Genomic DNA, 18,257 nt, shown 5'->3' with positions numbered 1-18,257 from the left:
TTTGCGAATGGATTATTGGGATTTTGGGCTGAAATTTGAAAATTCAAAGTTTTAGGCCGATCGATGAGTCCCTGAGCCACACACATTTTGCGAAATGGAATGACGTCTTTTTTAATTCGCAGATATGTAGAAACCTGTAAGAGCTATAAGTGACCTTGGCATGCCATTTTGATGCAGAATTGAACGACGTGCTCAATTTTTTCTGCATTTAATAATCTTATCGTCTTTACTTGCATTTAATAATCGTATCTCACGATAGAAGATTTATGGAGAAAGTCATATCAATGAAAGTGTCAATGTTAAGTAAATAGTATAGAGAATAAAGGGTTTACCGAGTTAGACACATTTAAGCAGGTATATAAAGCAGGTTTTTTTTATCAAGAAGCGTTTCGGGAGGAGGGTCGGAGGACCTCTTATTTTAGTCCTTTTTATGCATTTGAAAATACCAGCAGCAAGTAAATTAATTTGAATAAATACCTACTACGAAACTTGTCGTTTAAAGAAAAATAATGGATAAGCACATGAATAATTCTTCCGAAATCTCAATTCAAAAAAATCTTTCAGTAGATAATTTGGAATAAACATTTTATAGACATTTAAAGTTACCTTAAGAACATTTTTTGTTACTTTTCACTCCCTTCGTCATTAATACTTTTGTGATTGTTTTCCTGAATGTCTAAGAATATGTTTCAACATATCACTAAATTTTATTAAGCTAGGCGGTTTTTGTCTACGATTTCTATTTACAATTTGCTTTCAAAAACTGCTCTTAAATAAGTTTCAAGTCGCCATGAAACATAGAAGCTTGCTGTGATAAAATTTAATATTGATTTTTTTCTAATGACAGTTTTTGATGACATTCATGAGCGTTGCTCTATAACAGTAGTAATATTGCCAGAATGGAGACTGCTGACAGATTTTTTTTGCGACTATAACGTTGCCATCTAGTTTCCCATACACGATTTTTCTTTCTTTGCCGTTCATCTTATTCCCATGTCAACAATGGCATGTATGGTTGTACAACAACCAGTATGCGATACACACATCCTTCAGTACACAGCCGCTCTATTGCCGAGTTTTCTTTTCTTTGCACGAAGGCTGTCGGTAAGCTGCCGAGCAGTCTGTACTCCTACTCCTTTTATAACAGCCGTCACACGATATTCGTCATAGGCAAATAAAAAAATGGGAAAATGTTTCCGGTGCATTTGGGCTGTTACCGAAAAGCGCTGTTTGTGTGGTGCTGACATTATCGACTACATAAAAAAACTTCTTTTTTGCCGAATCAACACAGGACGTTTATTTCTTTTTCCTTTTGTGCTCTGTTGCCAATAAATTCTCAATGTAAATACCCGACTGCTAGTGCGGGTAGCTATCGCAAACATATAGCAACAGAAAAAGTATTCTGAGACGACAGTAAAAAAAGGCTGTACCTTTAAAATGTCTGTTCGCAGCTTGTCCTTTTTTTGTTAATGAAATATGAACTGCTCGTGTAGAGGGCAATTGTGAAATTTATGCTATTTGATTAACACGTCCGAATTGTTTTATAACCCTTTCCGACCGAGCCCACACAATTGTGAAGGTAAAACAATGACGGATAACAAAACCTAAATCGAAGCAATTCCTATATAAAAACACTTGCTGTGAGCAATAAAACATTGAATAGGACGTTCAAAAATCTAGAGAGAAGGTTTTGTTCAAGTCACCTCCTACCTACGCAATTATATGGGCCCGGTCGAAAAGGGATAAAACATATTTTAATTTCCTTTTCATAACTTTCAAGTAACCCACTCAGTTCGATAAAACAGCTGAAATACAAATTTCATTTGTTAACTGATTGAGGACAAGATTCGGGAAATTCATATTTACTTGATCTAACGGAAAGTTGGCAAAATGTTTAGTAAAAAGACCTGCTTATATGCTACTAAGTTAATCCTTTTCGGAAATATTCAAGTCACATTCCTTTATATTTTCTCTTGTGACTAACGAGCGAAATCGTTCGTTTCAAATAAAATCGTCAGAAGTGACTAACTGGATTGCAAAATCTTTCCAATGAGACAAAAAGCGTGTAAATTGACTCCACCGTCTCTGAGTAACGGGAGCTAATTTGCAAGCATAATAAACACATGAAACTTGAACTTCACAAAAAAACGGCCCGTTTAGGTTGACTGCGTTGAAGAGTTACACCCGCAAACGCGGGGAGGGAACAAACATTTAAACAAATGGAGCTAGTTCAAACAGTGTCGAGCGACGACGATGAAAACAAGAGTGTTTGAACAAATTGTGATCAATGATGCACTTGAGAAATCAACGGAATCCTAAAGTGGCTCGCGGCTGCCGGTTTTTACTGTAAGATGCTAATGTGGCACTGCAGAGCTCCACATGCTGAAATGCAAAAGCAGTTACAAATAAACAAACACACACACACCTGCTGGCAAACTGGATTGGCGACGACGACGACGTCGTCGTTGTCGACGGTTCGATTCGAAATGGCAATGATGGAATGCAATTGTTGACTGTTTCAAGATGTTCTTTATGGCTTTTGGTGCTGTTTTCATTAGCTGCTGCAATTGTACATAGCAGTCAGCAAAAACAGATGACCACGTAAGTCGAGTGTTTGAGACACTAAGTACTCGTATCTATAAGAGCTCTAGACTATAATTGAAATAGAATGTTTCAATACAAATCACGGATAGATGGAAATTTTGCATTATAGCCTCAGGAAATGAAGCGTCAATATCGGGAAGGTTTTTAACATTAACCATTAACGACCCCTACGCGTGCACTGCATCTCGATAAAACTATGGTTGAGCGAATTCATTCATTGAAAAATGGCAGTGTCCGTGTTTATAAAATGAATCCTAGGCAGACTCATTCCAATCAAGTTATCTGGCCATGAACCACTATTATTGCGCTGATCGAACTTAACATAATTAACAAGATAATCAAGCAAAGGAAACGGGAATTGTTTAGCCTTCCGATCGCGTGGTGCGGTTTTAGTAGGTTTTCGATCCTGCTCTGAAGATTGATAGCTTACAAATCTGTACTTATAAAGTATGCGTTCGAAAATAGAAACATTGCCTAGTAGGAGATGAAATCGGAAGCCCAACCACGATTGCATTGCATGAGTACAGAGCAATAGCTAAGCGAGCAAAATAAAAATCGCATTCTGCATTAAATCGATCGTTCGTGTCAGTATTGCGAACCGCCTTTAGTAGGCAGCTTTCAGCGGCCGCGTGTCAGGAAGGCGCTGCAACATCATTCGACGCTTTTTACCTGCCTCCCTATGCCTTCGACTTAACTCGCCGTTGTCAGTGATGATTTCACTCCACAGAATGAAGGATATTTACGCTATCTGGTTTATCTGAGATGCGCCCAATTGCTCAACTGAGCTGGGGGCGTTGCAGAGACGTGTGCAAAAATTTGTACGCCACCAATTTGCTAAGAGCGAATTGCGATTTTCTTTCGGTTCGGCACGAGCCAGCTGGGCAGTTTCGAAATCCAGTTTATTTCGTGCTTTCTTTTAAATTCATGCTTTAAGTGTTGTGGTACTCGTGGGTTCAGCGGAGTAAGCTTAAGCAAGTCGGTTTAAAATGCTGTTGTAATATGTCCAACTTGGTAAACTCTCTTTTTATATTTTTTTAAATATAAAACATGATTATTTTACTCGAATTTAAAGTAATCAGCTTGTGGATAAAATAGGCTGAGCATACCTTATTATTATTTAAAATTACTGATGAACAATACATAGCACAATCAAACACAGAATAAATTCATTAGAATGCAACTTGAAGCAAGTAGAGAATGGCCTTTAAACGGCGTTTGGGTATTTGTATACATTCAACGGCACGTCAATCTACGAGGTGACTGGCCATGCATTCAGATTATATTTGTGTCGACAAACCATATTTGTATTAATACTTTCGGGTGGACACTTGTGCCTGAAGTACGCCACAACCGACGTCAAAAAGTATTACTCAGTGTAGTTTGAATAACTGTACAAGTAAGTCATCGTGAAGTCATCAACGCGATCCATTTAGGTTGGTGCTTGAATGAGTGCTCAAAAGTCATCTTACTGTTGTTATGAGTCATAAAATCCGTCTGGTGTCGTATTGAATGATTTCATCTGGACCAATGAGTACGAGAGTAATCCTACACAGCCAGATCAAACCTCCGTTGCAGTGGGAGGCAATTTATCTTTCTCTCTTGTGAATTTTTTTTTTTTAGATTTTAAAGACCTTTATATCAGGCATACAATAATTAATGCAAACTTATTAAGCGAAAAATCGAAATAACGTTTTTGGTTTACTTCCGAAGGGAATAAACACGCAAGTAGGTGGATCGAAGCACGACACGACCGGCGGCCGTCCAATTCCGGAATAAAAGTGAACGGCTCTTTCAATGTCATTTCGAGTGAGCCGTATGCGTGGCGGATTTGCACGCTAGTGAAAAGTGCTGTTTTCGACCGGAACCAAAATAACTGTGTGCAAGGTCGTTTCTTCTTTTCGATCGTTGCGATTTGTCTTTTTCATGTTTTGATCGTGAGTTATTCGTTCGCCATAAATCAGGTCAAACAAATGGTTGGAAATCGCTGCTAAACACTGTCTGCATAAATCAACGCAACCCTCTCCGATTTTCTCTCAACAATATGCACACACTTTCATGCGCTTGTACTAAGTTATCTACGTTTGACTTCACTTTGCAAACAAGCCGCCCAATTAGTGCGGTTTAGTTCGTTGAGGATGTAACGCAACAAAGTTAGCCAATTTGTGTAGCGGCGCAGAGGCGGCTAACGAATGGGCAAAACGAATGGAAACGAATTACCCTCCGACGCTATTTTAGGATCATTCATGTTTACGCCTTCGATGGCATTAGCCTTACAACAACAACAAAAAAAATAGCCGGTCCACGGTGATGCGATGGAAAGCAAAAGTGCAACATACACGTGTGCGTTTCATTACCGGTTCACCGGGAGGGGGCGGGGCGGCGAGAGCGCCTTGGTGGTTTGTCTTGCTGACGGCCTCCAGTGAAATCGAGAAGCCATTCGCGAACGGCGGCGCTCGATTTCTATTTCAAAGGTGCCGGGCGGAAAAGGAGAAGTATCCGGCGTCGAGCTGCAGAACGTACCGTTCGCGTGGTTCGTGCAGTGCGGACGTGTTCATGCTAACTCAATTCGATTCAACAACCGTCGCCCGTCAGGCAGTGGAAGAATGGATAAATCTTTTCATGCATTCCCATATCACATTCATAAATCAAGATTGAAAGGAATCGTGCGCGAAATTTGTGCACTACGAATAACCATGTTAACAGCACGCCATCAACGGAACCTAAATTCTGGGAATTAAGGTGCAATCTTGAAGGTTTGGACTGAAAACGGTTGAATCTATTGATAGATTAACCCAATTTATAAGTCATCACTAACGAGATGAAGATGCTATTCAAGAGTGTATGCGTCCGATTTGACCCTAAAGTCTGGAAAGAAGATACCATTCATGTGCACAGACTTTCCATGAAATATCAACATGCAAAATCGATAAAGAAACCAGCAATTTTTTTCAAGTTTTAGATACTAAATGACTATAAATATGTATCTGCTGAAAAATCGAATGATCAAATAAGACAAATTTTCGCTAAAATATATTACCAAAAAAAAAAATAATAATAATTGAATAATAATATGAGCAAAACAAATTGAAATTGACAGTTATTTTTTCCAAGAAAATACTTTAGAACAGCAGTACTCAACATGGGGTACGTAAAAGCTTCCAGGGGATATGCAAAATACATTAGTAATGGCGGTCAAAGTAAATTACACATTGCACATAAGACGGCCCCTATAGCGGCCAAAATTACCAAAATGCGAATTTTATATCCTTCCTGGATTTACTATCATGATTTCGAGCACATGATTTCGTAGTTTTTGATCTATATTTTAATAATTTCTTAATACATAAAACATAAGCCGAACGATAACGAACGATTTTTCTCAAATTTTAAATTTTTGGGAGATTCATCAACGAAAATCTTCGTATACCTTAGCAAACTGGTCCAAAACACATTGAGAAACCGTTGAATCAGTAGAGCTATTCGTTCGTTCACGAATTATTTTGGTTTTTCGAAAAAATATGAGATTTACTTCAGTTTACGTGGTATATGGACAGTCACTACAACACTTTTCGTATATAAAAGGATCATCTGAAGAAGAGAAACCAACATAACTCTTGTTGTTTTCTTGTATAGTAATAACAGTTTTTGTCGTAGAGCTACGTTTTTCTTTAGCCTACCACATAGGGGTGAAGATAACAAATTAATCACCAAAAAGAGGACAAAATTTGTCCCGTTTCAAATGCTTTGACATATAATAAGTTTCCTTCATTCTTGCAGCAATCGATTAGAAAATTATACACGCATCCGCCCAAATGCAGAAGAGTGTTGTGTCGCATAATCGACTTATTGAGAATTTGAAAGCCTTGTTGAAACGAAAATTACGTCCTCTGATTGGTCGCTTGCTGGCTTTTCCTAGAAAGTAGAAGGTTATGTCTGACACAAAACTGCATTATTGCCGTGGGACAACGAGGAGCGATCATTCATTAACCCACAACACAGTGAGCAAGAGGGTAGAAAACTAAAATTACCACGACCCTAATTGTTACTTGCCAAAGACATTGGTTTCAATTTCATCTGTGCTTTAATATTATTTTGTCTTTGTCTGACATATTCAGCATATAACTTCTCTCTGCCCCCTCATAGTGAAAAGAAATGTTGGCATCGTTCATGTCTCGTTATGTCATAATTGGAGTTTTATTCGTAGAGTAGAGGACATACAGTCTGCCAATACTCGAACTATTAACACCATATATTAGCGCACTTTTCCTCAAGCTTGTAATCATTTCTGCATTTTGTTTATAAAGGCATATATTATAGAAAGGAGAAAATTAACTCTTCAATTTTCAATCCTATTTGTCCTGTAGAGGACAGTGTGCCAATGCTCTAGCTTTAACTACCACAAAAAAAAGAATATTTCTTCAAGCTCGTGTCAATTTGGTCTATATCTACAACTATGTGTATAACCGAAAGAAAAAATTCTCTGACTTTTCAATTTTAAATTTATTTGTCCTGAAAAGAACAGTGTCTGCATTAAAACAATCAACCCCAAATCAATAAACAAAAACCGAATCTCATTTCGGTTAGTAGTTAATGAAAACTGTTTTTATCATTCTTGTATTTGTCTATTCTACAGCCGGAAACTGTCTTCTGCCGCACAAGAATTGAACCGACAAAAATCAGAAACAATCCGATCTGATTGCCTTCCATTCCCCCCCGTCCTCCGCAACACGGTCCCCCACCAACATGGCAACTCAAATCTTATGTAAGCGATTACTTTTCTCATTTGAGATGTTGGTGGGGGAACGTAGTCTCAAGATTCTTTTCATGCATACAATCAGTACAGACATGCGGCACGCGCGTTAATTTCTAATCTGGCTTCTGAAGCAGAGTCACCAACAGTAGTTCTCAAATATCTTCCGAAAGATGAGCATATAAAGCATATACAACTAGACCGCATTTTCAAGTTCCGTCATTCTCGCCGTGTCAAATAAACGTTTTGAAAAAAGGAGAAAAAAAAGGACCAGCTGACTAAATGTCCCAGTTCAAATATGTATTTTTTTTAATTGTTATTTTTGATTTGGCTGAAACTTTGCATAGACGTTTCTAGAGGCAAAAGATTGTTCTGTTGGTTTTTTAAACACGACTCATTTTTGGGAAGCGATTTTAAAATAAGATTTTGCGAAGGTATTTCATCAAAAAAAAAATTAATAGTGTGTATGTAAAATTTTATAAATGTTTGTTTGATTGACATAGTCTTCGGCAAGATTGCAGATAACATTCTGTCTTTCCAAAATCATAACTTTTTTTTATTTCTCCATCATCGGACCGGTTTCAATGTTTAGGTAATCTTTTGTAATTTTATGAAAAAATTGATTTTTAAAAACAGAACGTTTTTAGATAAATAGTTTTTAATTTTTATTTTAAGTTTTTTCCCAAAAAAAATATTTTTTCTAGAGTGTATATTTTTTACGGAAAGACAAAATTGTTATCTACAACTTTGCCAAATACGTCATACCAATCAAACAAATCGTTTTGGCCCTAAAAATATTTGTAATCATCAATACCTTCCCAAAAAGCATTTTTCACTAGCTTCTCAAAAATGAATCGGGTTCCAAAAAATTGAACAAATAGCACAAAATGGCATCTTTCGCCTATAGAAACATATATATATATATATATATATATATATATATATATATTTTATATTTATTTTATATTTATATATATATATATATATATATATATATATATATATATATATATATATATATATATATATATATATATATATATATATATATATATATATATATATATATATATATATATATATATATATATATATATATATATATATATATATATATATAAAGATTCAGTCAAATGAAAAATGGTCGATTAAATTGGTTGCCCGTTACTTTGTGGAATTGCTCAGCTTCGTAAACGCAGAAGCGAGAATGACGGAACTTGAAAAAGTTGTATAGTTGTATGTGCTTCATACGCATCATCTCTCAACAGTTGGATGAATAACGAAACGGCCAACCATATGGTAGCGATGAAGATGCGAGGTGTTAAGGCAATAGTTGAAACATTTTTGCGGTATCTGTGTGTGGGAAACGTGCACGTGGTTGGTTGAATGATATTGATTTTGAATTGAGTTTGGACTTGTTGATTGTTTTTTTTTTTTAATAATAACCATTAAAACATATTACGTCGTACTGCTGATGCTAATAATGCAAATCTTATAAAATACAGGAATGGAATGATGTATAAACCATAAACGTAGATGTTGATTTTCACATCGCTGTATGTGATTGAAATATTACAAATGAATTGGTTTTACACGTTGCGATAGAAATCTCAAAATGGACCCTTACGAAAAAACGTGGTCCTACGTCGAAAGGTCGACAGAATTGTATACCTAGTTAGCCGGGAATACACTCTTTGGATTATAAAAGATCTTGTATTAACTAAAGCAATAGCGAATTGTGACAGTATCAGCTGGCTTTTCGAATTTGCTTTCGGCTTAAACAAATCACTCACCCGGTTAGTTCAAATAGTTTTCAATGTTATTTTAAATTTAATGTTAGGAAATTTGAAGATATACACTCAATTTTGAATTAATACAAAAACATAAAAATTATGAATAGCCCCTTAAATTATTTTTTATTGGAACGTGACATTATTGCGAAACTCTGGTAAAAAGTTGAGGAATCTTTTATTCTTTATGTGCGCGTCAAGCGCTCGAAGCTCTATACCAGGCCCAAAGAAAAAAAATGATGAGGATAAGAAAAATGAGGCAAATTTTTACTTAAGAATTGAGTAAAAAATTTTTTTTTCTAATTTTTCATTTAAAGAATAATCAAATTTCGATGATTGGGTAAATAGTTCAGAAAGGATAGATTTTTACTTAAATTTTAACAATTTTTTTTCAATATAATTTATTTTGGTATAATCAAATTCCAAGGATGCAATATATTTCTAACAGTAATTTAAAAAATTATAGACCTCTTGGCGACAATTTTTCCACATGAATCTGTTTAGGAGACATTTGAGAATTGAGTTTGGCAAATTAGATTTTTTTTTATGAAAACACACCTTTATCGAAGGTTTATTGCAACAAGCAAAGATTTATTGAAATGTGTGATAAATATGACAAGATTTATTTATTGACAGTATATAGTTTGTTGCAACAACTCTCGGTCCTTTGAATCTTTCAAACCATAGAAATAAATCACCGAGAAATCGACCATTACCATAACTTCTGAAAGAAAATGTGTTCCGTTAAAAGAAACTTTAATTTGCCAAACTTGTTTTGAAATATATTAGAGACGGATGCTTTTGGTGAAGTTAGTCGCCAAAAGCTTTATGATTTGAAATTACTGATTCTATCATGTGGCATCATTGGAATTTGATTATTTTCAAAAAGATGGAATTGAACAAAAAATCTTAAAACTTAACCTTCAGGCAAAAAATTATCTACATATCTCTATCCTGACCCAATAATTGGGTTTCGGCTTAGCAGTCTTTACACTCTAGATTCAGAACGAATTTGTTCTTATTCGACCCAACGTTTCAGCACTTGTTGGTGCCTTCATCAGATGAAAAATAATTGTTTAAATTCATCCACCACCAAGCGTACAGATCTTCAAAAAATTGACCGAATTAAAGTTTGAAAATTGTTAACTATAGTTGTAGTTATGAAACTCATCTGACGTGAAACAGTACAATTATTTTTCCGCTGATGAAGGTACCAACAAGTGCTAAAACTTTGGAGCGAATAAGAACAAATTCTAGAGTGTAGAGACTGCTAAGCCGAAACCCAATTATTGGTACCCTCTACAATCGACCTCTACCACACAATTTATCCTGAACATTTTACCGAGAGTTTCGGAACAATGTCAAGTTCCTATAAAAGATCAATTTTGAGGAAAATTCAACTTTTTTTTTTTGTACTGATGCAATATTTAGTGTTATTTTTTGAACTTGAATTTAAAATAATTGGAAACTGGATGCATTTGGAAAGTTAAATATTATAATAATTTTGATTTAAAATGAAATCGTGAGAAATCATTTGAGAACAAATATTTGAAAAAATGTTTAAATTAAATATTTTTTTTTAAAACTTAACCTTTAATAAAAAAAAATTGTCTTTTATTTCTCCATCCTGAAATTTTTACCAAAAGTGTTGTCTCAATTTCAAGTTTCTTCATCGAAATTCGGAAAAAAATCCAACTCATTTTTTTGTGAATTAAAAATTAGTGGTTGGTTAGAATTTTTCGTCAAAACCCAAAGTGCTCCAATTGTGCTTAAAATTGTAGGATTTGATTTTCGTCGAAAATAATCAAAGCCGTTTTTTTTGTTACGTCGTTAGAGTGACCAGTTCTGAAATAGGGTGACCATAATTCATACTTTTTGAATCAGTAGATTTTCGATATTTTTGGATCAAATTAAAGGTAATCTTTTCAAATTGAAACCAAAAGATATTCTTTTGTTTGCCCCAAAAAGAAGGACCGAGAAGTAAAAAGAGAAAAGTTCAAATCCGCGTGAAAACAGCCGCGTAAAAAACGCGTAAAAAGTGATCTTTGTGTATTTGTATTTAATCGAAAATTTGGGTTACCCTTTTTTTTGATAATTTTCAAATAAGCGCGATTCATGATGATAAAACAGCTTTGTAGAATAGAGTTTTTCTCTAGAATATTGCTATCGAGCTGTAGATCCAAATTTCCCTCAAAATTCGATTTCTGGTCCATTGCGCAATACTTTGAATAAACTTATATATAGTCCAAGATTGCATATTCAATTTGCATTAAAGTAAAAAAAAAACAGTGCTCTAATTCTTATGTCTAAAATGTGAGAGCCCATATTCAGTGGGATATTCAGCCAATAATCGCGTTGGATATCGTAATATTCACAGCGAACATTGGCTGAATATGGGCTCTCACACTTCAGGTATAAGAGTTAGAGCATTGCACTATTCGACAAACTTGTAGTACTACTTAGGGACTACCAGTTTGTCATACATCGTTTCTCAAAATTTCACTTGTGGAGCGAGCTATCGGCACGCGGCGAAAAAGCACCCCTAAATTTTAATATGCATCATTGATATAGTCTGTTTGAAGACAAGAATACAAAAATATTGTTCAGGATGAATTGTTGGTTGGATTGTTTTAGTGATGAATTGTAAACTTATATACTTCGGTGATATAGAGAATCTTCATGAAAAAAAAAAACAACATTTTAGTTTTACATGGATTGTAAACTCACGTTAATACACACATTTTACGTGATACGAAAAAATCTTCACAAGCACAGAGCGATTCCAAAGAACATTATTGCAGTTTTCGGAAAAGTCAATGGATTATGCAGATTTCAACTTCTAGATGGATCTTAAGACGCATTTTTATCGCTTGTTGTCAGAACTAGCTGTCAAAAAGTTGAAAATCAGCTAGAATGAAATTAGTTCGAATATTCTGATTTGTTTCTGATTAATGTTTTCGGAAAGTCATAATAAAAATTGCATTGTAGACATTTCATCATTACATACTTATATTGCTATTATAACTGTCGTTCTGTTCACGATATCTTTCAATTTTTTAGATGATAAAATGGCTTGAATTATCAATTTATACAACGTAAAACAATTGACAATTTCGACAATCGCATTATTTACAATCAAAACTGTATATTCAAAGCTGAATACAAGGCCTGTAAATATTTGAGTTCACATTAACGAAGTAATTAAAATTTTATTGCTCATATCAACGAAAGAATGGCTTCCAATTGAATCAATTAACGCTACCAGCAGTAGCGTATAGCTAAGCAATCTAAACAATTCTCAATACCCAGTCAGTCTCCTGTAAGCACCATCAACAAAAAATCACTGACCGCCTGGCGCGTAGCGCGTAAATCCACAAGACGTCCAACGTCAACAACAACAACAACATCAACACCAACAACCGATTGCCCGTACTTGACCGTCCGCGTGTGTACGGCGGTTGTCGTTCCGTGTACTACCGACCAGCCAGCGAAGGGAACTTTTGCTTTCGCACCTGGAGCTATTGATCCGGCCTCGTATGGACCGAACTGCCTAGACGCCTAGTCAAACGGACAACAGGCCTTTCTTGTTTACTGCCACCGTTTTTGTCTTCTGAACCCGATCGGTAGCTTTGAAGATTTCACCCTACTACTGTTGATTACTGTTTCAATAATTGCCGATTAACTTTCACTCAATGCACGTCGTTTTAGCCAATTTTGGATACCGACTCATCGCTGTTCTTTGTGCCTCACAATCAAAACTACCTCGGGTTCACTTGTTCATCTTCTCACCCTTTGCTAGGGTGTGACACAGTTTCATTTGTTGAACTACCCGCCTAGCAGCTTTCAGCCGCGACGCAGGATTCCGGGAGAGAAACTTCATCGATCACTAACTTTCGAACTGCCGGGCAAATTAAAGCACCACGCTTTCAACGAATCTCTTAATTTCCATAATAAATGAGCGCCTGACGGTATGGAAAATAAGTCACCAATTGATTGGTGAAATTGGAGAACAATTTGCATAATGAGACGTTTCCGAGAAAAATTTACAAATTCCCGATACACACATACACTACTCCCGAAGGTCCGTCTGCTACACAGTGTCTGGCCTAGTTGCAGACAAAGCACAATCAAAAACCAGATCTACAGTATCGGCTACGAAACCACACTCACCACCCTTAGTAAGCACTTAAGTTAAGCCAGCCTTGGTCGTTGCAAAGACAGTGCGCGCACAAAATCACTGCAGTGTCCGATATACGTATTGTAGTAAACAGGAATCTCGCACGTCGTCTGTTTGATTTTTTTGCTCAACAAAAACAAAACTCGCGCGGTTGGCTGGGTCACAAACTGATACGGACTCGCGACTCACTTCCACTAACGGAGGACCTGATCCGACGAAACACCGAACATCACTGAAGCAATGCACGCGACTGGCAAGGTAAGATCAGCATAGCCTTCGTGCTGCTGCTGGTCTGGTGCTTGGTAGCGTGCATGCAAGCCCATGCTGGCTCAGCCAGAGAATCAACGAACGCACTTGGAGCGAGAGATAGAGAGTCCGTTGAAATCGAAAGGGAGCGTATGGTAGTTGGCTTTTTTTGCAACTCGTTTCAATCAGCTGTTTGTGCGCGGCCGCGAGTACAGTGAAAGAGAAAGAGTGAGAGACTCAAGTTGAGAGCTGATCGGCTGAGCAGTCTCAGTTTAATTGAACGAAAATTGAACAACGTACAAAGCACTGTTGAGCATTTGTTAAATTTTTGACCACCCTAAATGTGAGTAGATAGTTTATCTGGCTTACATTGGTTTCTGCAACCGATAAGGCAGAACTAGTAGCTTTCGTAGAGATCGTAGCAATGAGCAGAAGCGAACGTGGCAAGGACCAAACTGAAGATTGAGCTTCAGAGAATGTTTGATTTTCTATACATTTTTTATATTGTTGTAATGTATGTATTGATCATGTAATTTTTTTTTTTACAGTGTCTGTAATAACGGTCATTCCGAACCAAGTGACCATAACAAAAGAAACTTGGTATCGATCATTACAGATATTGCTCAAATGGTCATGTTGGAAAAATTCCGATTTTGGTGTCAACTGGAATACCCACCGCTCTGTGAGACTTCTTTCTACGAAAAACGCTTTTTTGTTCAAAATTTCTTTTTATTTCTTCTTACAATAGGACGTAAGAAGTTCGCAAAACAACTGATACGTGATTTTTCACGCTCTTTCACGTTAGAATGCAGCTGAGCGATTCTATAATGAATGGAATGGAAAGGCCAATAACAGAAATAAAAAGACCCATAACTTTTAAGTGAAAAATTAAATTTTTGGGAATTGAAAAAAAAACTGCTTCAAAAAATTCAGAAAAAAATCATAAATCAATTTCTTGGGTTGAAAAGTTATCAGACATTTTCAAATAAATGATATTGTTAAACGAAAATTGAGATATTTTAAACTGTTTTCGTAAAAATGTTGTATCTAGAGATTGGCTCATATTACCTCAGGATGCTAAGTGATTCTTACCATGAATTTTTCGAGGAAAACGATGAAACTATCAGATTTAAAATGAAATTAGATGCATTTACCAAAAAATGCAAATTTAGTATGAAAATGCAGAAAAACCTAACTGGAAACCGTTAAAAGCCCAAAACTGATTCAGATGGAGAGACAGGGAGTAACCTACATCAATTACTTTCATGCTTTAAAACGGCATTAGAAAAACAGTGGTTTGCGCGCTCACATCACTCAACTTCAATACGGGTTGCGTTGCAGTAGAGCAATGAGTGAGCAAGAATATTAAAGAAAGAAAATAGGAGAGAACAACTTAGGAAATAAATTGTTTTCTGCTATCATCAGCGATGCCGCTTACCGTGCAACGCACGTACTGCCTAAATTAACCGTTGCGTAGTTCAGTCAACGATCAATGCGAAAAAGACATTCGAAACAGCTTTTAGGATTTTGTTCAGCAGTTGCTTCGAAAAGATTTGTCGTTTCGAAAAAAGTTTCCATGCAAAATTCCAACATAATCATGCGGCAGTGTCTTTCCCAGAGGTAACAGTAACAAATCTGCATTTCCACATACAGACATTTGATGCAAACTACTGTTACATAGTCTGAAATAGTATGTTTTTCTGACATGCCGTCGCCAGAATGGACCCATAAATCGCTATAGTTGTTCTTTTACGAAAAATTTTAGACCTGTACAGTTTCTGTCATAGGGCTGCCCAAAATAAATCAACTTATTATACAAATTTCAATTTTTAAAAATTTGTAACTTTTGAACCATTCAGCCGATTTTGAATCATTTGGCATCAAATTTAAGGTTACTAATGGACCTTTCACGGAAAAATATCAAATTGTACCTTGAATAACAAAGACCATGCGTAAATTATAATACAACATGTTTTTCGCCGTTTTGGAAGATTTGAGACCCCAGAAACTATATCTATCCATTGAAATTAGCTACTGCATTGACATTTTTATTTAAAGTACAGTTTTATATTTTTTTTGAAAGATTCATAAATTACTGTCAATTCGATGCCAAAGGATTTTACATTGGCTAAACGGCTCAAAAATTACAGATTTATAACTACCCTAATTAACTTTGTGTATTTTTTGACGTTGGACTAACGTCTATCTCGAAGTTAGGCACCTAAATTTGAAAATCTAGTAATTTAACCAAGGAAGACCAGGGAAAAGTGATCAGGTTTTGAGCGCTTATATATAAGTCACTTCTTTTCATAATATCGAAGTTTTCTTAATTCTTTCACTGTTAAATTTATGTAACAAAAACAATCCACTATTTGAGATACACTATTGAAAAATTGGTAAAGAACATCGATTGTCTAAATCATACCGAACAACCAATCACTACCTCTCTTCCCAAGCACAGCCGACACTAACAGATACAACCGATCTGACTTTGTAAACGATTTGTTGTTGTTGTTTTACTTTCCTTTCCATTCCCTATTCTTCTAAACTTCTCCCTCTTACCAAATAACTGACGAAACCTTGATATAAAAAGTACTATTCGAACATTTCACCCATACGCACGCCATCGAATAGAATTTCTCATTCGTGCGTCGGTTGGCAAAGCGGCCGGTTCTTTCTGGAAGAGCAGAAAGCTGGTGGTGGCAAATATTGGTCGCTCACAAAAGCGCATGCCATCGAATTGAACTTCTCATTTGTTCATTGACCGACAAAACGGACTGTTCTTTCTGGAGCAGCAGAAAACGGTTGGTGGCAAATATTAGTCGCCTTTAAAAGCGCACGTCATTGAATTAAATTTCTTATTCGTTCGTATGTTTGGATTGCTATGGCACGTTTGTGGGTAGCTATAGTGGGTGTTAATCGAATATTTAGTAATAACTCGTTTATTCATGAACACTTCATTGAAGAAGATTGCACGCGTTGAGAAATAATGTCATTGATAAAATAAAGCATTAAAAGTTCGCGGTGTTCTTTAAGTGCTTATATGTCTTACCATCATATGAAGCACGCATGCAGCGTGCTTCATATGATGGTAAGGGAAATGCTGTCCAATTTAGCTTACGAAGCGCGTACAAAAGAATTTGTTTTTGGACAGATTCAATGCGTTCTTCATGTGTTACAATATAAGGATTCCATACAATGCTACAGTATATCAGAATTGGTCGGACGTATGTAATATATAACAGTTTGATTGTATATGGGTCTTGAAAATTATGGTCGAAGGGTTTTATAAAGCCCAGTATATATTACGATTTATAACGCTTTAACGTCTCCGCATTTAGAAATGCACTGTTCGATAAAATTACAGAGGATACTAGAGTTACAATTCCGTCTACTATTTGTTTTAATAAAATATAAAAATAACGTAGTCCAACGTCATGCGGTCGTGTCTTGGATACCACCCTCCTACTTATTTAAATTTTTCTTCTGTACTAACATATGATTTTTTTTAAGAAACCGATATATCTGAATAACAACAACAAAAAAAGACATGTTGTCAGGGGATGATTTCTAGGGAATTGTCTGAGCTGTCACTTAACCCTCTAGTGCCCAGTGCCGCATTTAGACGGTCTTTAGTTGAACCTCTAATAAGCTTCATTCAATACTTAAAAAATGTTTATAAAAATTCATGGTGATTTTTTCGAAGTCTGTTTGAAAATTAACTTTGGCACTAGAGGGTTAAAAATATTGAAAAAAAAAAATGGTTTGGAATCCTACACTGAAAAAAAATTAAAGAACAAAGTGATTTAAAAAAAATCGTTTTTCTCAGATTTTTTCAAAATAATTTTTTTAGATAGACAATTTAGCTGCCTAAAACTATTTTGAATAAACTTAAGTGGAAACTCTCTAGGAAAAAAGTTTTCACAACAAAAACCTTCTCATGTTTGACTTCGTTTCACGTTTTTTGCCAGATGGTCCAGAAACTGAATTCACGGGGAAATTTGGATATAGAGCACGATGGCAATATTTTAGAGAAAAACTTTCTTTTAAAAAGTTGTAACATATGATAAAGCGCTAATTGAAAAATTATCAAAAATTAGGGTGACCCAAATTTTCGATGAAATCAAGTATCTAACTTTTCTTTCTCTGTAGATAGAAAAAAGGTTGTTTTACAACGTTAAAGCTCCGTTAATTGTAACTAGCTTTGTAGAAAAAAGTTTTTTATTTCTTTGAAAATAACCGATTTAGATTAAAAACACATTTTTCGCTTAAACTATTTCATTTTTTTCAATTTTCACCTTAAAACTGTTTCTAAACGACTTATAGGGTTTTTAGGAGAAGCAACCTGCAATACTGACATCGTGACAATCTCAATTCCACTCAAAGTTATTGATGTTTTTCATAAAAACCTAAATTAATCCACTTAGCGGTCAGACCCAGCCTTTCTCATTCAAACTTTTATTTGTAAAAATAGATTTACATGAACGCTTCAATCCAATAAATGTATATTCACATGTTGCAATCTATGCATATAAAAATGCAGTCCGGTCTGTCTGTCTGTCTGATCCATAGAGGCTCGAAAACTACCGAACCGATCGACGTGAAAATTTGTATGTATGGGTTTTTTAGGTGCCGATAAAAGTTCCTGTGATAGTTTGAGACCCCTCCCTCTTTTGGAAGAAAGGGATCC

General features: G+C 35.6%; 1 protein-coding gene across 7 annotated transcripts in view; it reads right to left on the bottom strand.

The window, feature by feature from the left end:
- LOC129726435 (cGMP-dependent protein kinase, isozyme 2 forms cD4/T1/T3A/T3B) overlaps window positions 1-18,257 on the bottom strand; it is a 414,395-nt gene that overhangs the window by 148,180 nt on the left and 247,958 nt on the right. The window contains exon 1 of one of the 7 annotated variants that reach the window (XM_055683121.1): window positions 13,315-13,563. The exons of the other annotated variants lie outside the window; for them this stretch is intronic. The gene's annotated coding sequence lies outside the window, so the exon portion shown is untranslated. Of the gene's footprint in view, window positions 1-13,314; window positions 13,564-18,257 lie in introns of those variants that run through there. 7 annotated transcript variants of the gene reach the window in all.

The sequence above is a fragment of the Wyeomyia smithii genome, chromosome 3, assembly GCF_029784165.1.
Source record: "Wyeomyia smithii strain HCP4-BCI-WySm-NY-G18 chromosome 3, ASM2978416v1, whole genome shotgun sequence".
NCBI classification, from domain to species: domain Eukaryota; kingdom Metazoa; phylum Arthropoda; class Insecta; order Diptera; family Culicidae; genus Wyeomyia; species Wyeomyia smithii.
The sequence above is the reverse complement of the archived record's forward strand: the minus strand, read 5'-3'. Positions and strand labels throughout refer to the sequence as shown.